The following is a 5523-nucleotide window of genomic DNA, read 5'->3' as shown; positions in this document are numbered from 1 at the left end:
ATTCTCAAGCTAACTTCGTTGCTTTACGCGCTCGTGAAAGGAGAAATAAATTTTGCGACATTGTCTTGCTTACATTAGCAAGGCAGTGTAAATAACGTAAACTTCATGCAGGTCAGGTATTACGTCACCACCCTGCCGATCCAACTGAATGCTCCGTGTAGAATTTCATTGTCAGAACTTCGTGAGAAGCGGAGGCGGGACCATTTATTCGCGTGAAAGAGCCCAGCCTCTCACATAATTACGCCTTTATAAATTATTACAATTTGTCCGATTATTCACCTGCTTCCTTCTGATCCTCACCATTATATTTAAATTTATTGCAATAAGTCCTGAAATTTTAATTTACTGCTACGCTTGCGAAGCTCTACCAATCGTACGTAGTTAGCGAAACTGCAGCACCCGCCGAGTTAAGGCCTTTTCTAATGGATCACCTAAAGAATTTAAAAAATTAAGGGTCAACCAAGTGTCGATTCTATAGAAGACAAGGCCCACCTGCATGGCGGTTCATACGACTCGCCGATTAAATGTTGATTATATGTCTCTGTACTTCCTCTTTTCCTGCTTCCTTTTCATGTTCATTGATTCTTGTTGCTCTTACGCTACCGCGAGGCATTGGGGCCTATCAGCGCCAAGTGTTTACGGCTTCTTCAAAACGCACGCCCAAGGCTCGGACGACGCACTCGAACAGGCTGTGGCTCTCCGCTCTCGCTGCTTCTACGACCCACCCTTCCTTGGTCCGGGAAAGGATAGGGTAGGATAGGATAGGATGGATAAGGCTGAACCCTTTAAATCGGGTGGTGTCTCACGCTACCTATCCGTGACTAGTAATACATTTTGTACTTAGTGCAGGGAGAAGTTTCACTCTTGCCTTGATTTTAGCCACCAACCAAATAACCTACGTTTGGTTATTTCTTCCCGCTTAAAGTCTATTTCGCCTCCACTGTCCCTAAGGCCCAATGCTTTAAAAAAATCAGCGCCCTTGCTTCGAACTGCAGGGCGAAGCTCTTTTCAGAAAAGTATCAGGTGTGCAGCCGTTTCCTCGTCCTCTCCACACGCACTGCATAACGTGTCTATCTCTTGGTACTTGACTCAATACGTCTTAGTACGCAATACTTCTGTCCTGGCTTCAAACAACAAAGAGCTTTCCTAGAATTATTGCAGGTATTTTCTTTGGCAATTTCTCGCTTGAAAGTTTTGTAGGTTCCCAGTGCTGATTTCATCTCCATGCCTATTTTCCACAGACCCCTCACTGTTTCTTTAACCTTTTACAGCGTAAGCTGTTATGGGTTCATTCCGATAGCCGTTTCGGGTCGCGATGATGCCGCCTCCGGCGTCCCCCGCGTAACCGCTATCGCCAGGAACGCGAAAAAAGTACCCGATTCCAGCCGGGATCGAGCCTGCGCCCACTGCGTGTGAGCTGGATACTCTAGCACTGAGCAACGCAAGCACTTGCTATCGGGCCGTCGAAAATACCATATTTAAGGCAAACGCAGGGTGAGATGACTCGAGCTCCCGCCAGTATGGTGGTGCCATCTAGGTAAGTTGCCTGCAAACGCAGCGTCCGCAGGCGCAGACGACCAACGTTACTAGACGACGATATGCGATTCAGACGAGGCGCGTAATCAACGCGCTCCCGAGCTGCCGAGCCTCCGCCAGTATGGTGGCGCCATCCAGTTAATGTACCTGCAAACGCAGCGCGCCCGACATGTAAGTCGACGCCGGACGGACAGTTCAGATAGTTCTCGTCAAAACAAGGCGAACAGACTGCCGCGAAGACCCTGTTTTGCGTGGTGCCCAAATTGGAGCTACTCTTGAGCCGCTCGACCAACTTACGCTGTGACTGTGCTGCGTGTGCTGTGCAGGCCTGTGACTTTTTTCTTCAACGATGATTCTTGGTTTGGCCCCCGCGGCTGTCCAAATATTTGTTTGGGAATTTTGTGGTTCGCTTCCTCCATTTTGGGTCAAAGTTCCCCATGCACAAGTAACTGAAAATGTTCCTATAGCCACCCCCTCCGCCCATTTCTCTCAATCGCTCCTCAAATTCTATCTTGCTGCTGGCTTCCTTGATCTCGAATGATGTCCATCCCCTGTCATCCCGTACCCGCTAATTTGGTGCATTTCTGCGTGCTCCCAAAGCAAGCCTACCTACCCCTCGTTGCTTGATTTCCATCATTGCTCGAAATTCTGATTGCATGCACAAGACCGTATTGCCGAATGTCAGACTAGCACCCATCAGGCCTTTCCAAAGCCCTCTCCCCGCGTCGTACCTATTGTAATTCCACAGTGCCCTATTTTTCATCACAGCTGCATTTCTGCTACCTTTAGTCGTTACAAATTTTTCATGGTCCGTTAGGTACTCAGCCTCATTGTTTATCCACACGCCAAGATATTTGTACTTATCCACTATCTCCAGTTTACCTTCCTGTATCCTATGCTCCCGCCCTGATTATTATTAAAAATCATGACTGCCGATTTTTCATTACTAAACCTCAAACCTAATCTATCTCCCTCTTTATCGCAGATGTCCATCAATCCCTGCAAATCTCTCTTTTTGTCAGCCATTAGCACTATATCATCCGCGTACTTCAGTCCTGGTAATGACTGTTCAATCCACTCTCCTTGCTTCAAAAAAGAAAGGTTGAAGCCAAGTCCGCTCTTCTCTAATTTGGTCTCTAATCCTTGTAGGTACAACATGAACAAGAAAGCTGACAGAGGACACCCTTGCCTAAGCCCCCGTTGTATCTCTGAAGGCTCAAGTACCTTTTTTACCCATTTTATAAGCGCATTGTTACTTTTATAGATATCTCTTAAATGATTAGTTATTCCATCTTCCACATCTAGTGTGCCTAATATGTCCCACAAACCCTCTTAAATTACACTGTCATCATCATCATCATCAGCCTATATTTATGTACACTACAGGCCGAAGGCCTCTCCTTATGATCTCTAATTATCCCTGTCTTGCACTAGCTGATTCAAGCTCGCGCCTGCAAATTTCCTAACTTCATCACTACACCTACTTTTATGCCGTCCTCGACTGCGCTTCTCTTCTCTTGGTATCCATTCTGTAACTCTAATGGTCCACCGTGGCACCGGTTATCCATCCTACCCATTACATGGCTTACCCAGCTCCATTTTTTTTTTCGTTTAATGTCAACTAGAATATCAGTTATCCCCGTTCGTACTCTGATCCACACCACTCTCTTCCAGTCTCTTAACGTTAGGCCTAACATTTTTCGTTCCATCGCTCTGTGTGTGGCCCTTAACTTGTTCTCGAGCTTCTTTGTTAACCTACAAATTTCTGCCCCATATGTTAGTACCGCTGGAATGCAATGGTTGTACACTTTTCTTTTCAACGACAGTGGTAAGCTCCCAGTCAAGATTTGGCAATGCCTACCGTATGCACACCAACCCAATTTTATTCTTCTGTAAATTTCTTTCTCGTGATCAGGGTCCCCTGTGAGTAATGACCTAAATAAACGTACTCCTTTACAGACTATAGAGGCTGACTGGCGATCCTGAATTCTTGTTCGCCTGCCAGGCTATTTAACATAATCTTTGTCTTCTGCATGTTAATAGTCAACCACACTCTTACACTTTCTCGTTTAAGGTCCTCAAACATTAGCTCTAATTCGTCCCCATTGTTGCTGAATAGGACAATGTCATCTGCAAACCGAAGGTTGTTGAGATATTCGCCGTTGATTCTCACTCCAAAGCCTTCCCAGTCTAAGAGCTTGAATACTTCTAAGCATGCAGTGAATAATATTGGAGAGATTGTGTCTCCTTCCCTGACCCCTTTCTTGATAGGTATCTTTCTACTTTTCTTGTGGAGAACCAAAGTTGCTGTGCAATCCTTGTAGATACTTGCCAAGATATTCACGTATGCCTCCTGTACTCCTTGATTTCGCAGTGTCTCTATGACTGCTGGTATCTCTACTGAATCAAATGCTTTTTCATAATATATGAAAGCCATATAGAGAGGTTGATTGTACTCTGCAGATTTCGTTATTACCTGATTGATGACATTGATATGATCCATCGTAGAATATCTCTTCCTTAAGCCAGCCTGTTCTCTTCGTTGGCCGAAGTCAAGTGTTGCCCTGATTCTAATGTAAATTATCTTGGTGAATATTTTATACAATACTGAAAGCAAGCTAATGGGTCTATAATTCTTCAATTCTTTAACATCTCCCTTCTTATGGGTGAGTAGAATGTTGGCGTTCTTCCAGCTTTCTGCTACACTTGAAGTCGTGAGGCATGGCGTATAAAGGTCCGCAAGATTTTGAAGCATGATCTATCCTCCATCTTTGATTAAATTGACTGTAACTGCATCGTCTCCGACAGCTTTTTCCCAGGTCATGTCTTTCAAGGCCCTTCTAACTTCATCGCTAGTTATAGAAGGAGACTCTGTATCCTGTTCATCACTACTTCGAATGAAAGTAGCATGGCTGCTCTGGGCACTGTACAGGTCAGTATACAATTCTTCCACGGCTTTTACAATGTCATCGAAATTACTGATGATATTACCCTGCTTATCCTTCAGTGCATACACTTTGCCTTGTCCTATGCCAAGTTTTCTTCTCACTGATTTCATGCTGCGTCCATATTTTACTGCTTCCTCAATCTTTTCCCCCTTATTATTTCGGATATCCCTTACTTTTTTCTTGTTGATCAGTTTCGACAGTTCAGCGAATTCTATCTGATCTCTCGAGTTTGACACTTTCATGTTTTGCCGTTTCCTTATTAGGTCCTTTGATACTTGGGAGAGCTTACCTACTGGTTGCCTTGGTGCCTTACCTCCCACTTTAACTGCTGCTTCTGAGATCAGCCTAGTCACGGTTTCATTCATTACCTCTACGTTGTCTTCTTCTTCCTGTTCTAAAGCGGCATATTTGTTTACGAGCAACAGTCTGAATTTGTCTGCTTTTACTCTTACTGCGTCTAGGCTGGCCTGTTTCTTCTTGACTAATTTTATTGTTTCTCTCTTCAAATTGAGAGAAATCTTAAACCTCACTAACCTATTGTCACTGCACTTTATCCTACCTAACACTTCTACATCCTGCACTACGCTGGGATTGGCAGAGAGTGTGAAATCTATTTCATTTCTTGTCTCTCCATTATGACTTTTCCAGGTCCACTTCCTGTTGCTGCGCTTCCTGAAGAAGGTATTCAGTATTCAGAGCCTTTTTCCTTTCCGCGAATTCTACCAACATCTCTCCTCTAGTTTTCCCAGAATTGATGCCGTAGTTGCCAACTTCTTGCTCACCAGCCTGTTTTTTCCACACTTTTGCATTCAAGTCGCCCATGACTACAGTATACTGAGTTTGCACCATCCTCATTTGTAATTCAACATCTTCACAAAACTGTTCTATTTCTTCATCATCGTGACTGGAGGTTGGGGCGTAGGCTTGTACTACCTTCATTCTATAACTCCTATTAAGCTTTATTACGACGACTGCTACCCTCTCATTAATGCTGTAGAATTCATCAATGTTGCCCGCTGTGTCCTTATGGAAAAGAAAT

General features: G+C 44.3%; 1 pseudogene; it reads right to left on the bottom strand.

Annotated features, from left to right (window-relative positions):
* Positions 1 to 858: 858 nt before the first annotated feature.
* The window catches only part of LOC125943587 (uncharacterized), a 78894-nt pseudogene continuing 74229 nt past the window's right edge, over positions 859 to 5523 (bottom strand).

This window comes from Dermacentor silvarum, chromosome 2 (genome assembly GCF_013339745.2).
Source record: "Dermacentor silvarum isolate Dsil-2018 chromosome 2, BIME_Dsil_1.4, whole genome shotgun sequence".
Taxonomy (NCBI): domain Eukaryota; kingdom Metazoa; phylum Arthropoda; class Arachnida; order Ixodida; family Ixodidae; genus Dermacentor; species Dermacentor silvarum.
Note: the sequence above shows the minus strand (reverse complement) of the source record. Positions and strands in the feature narration are given on the sequence as shown.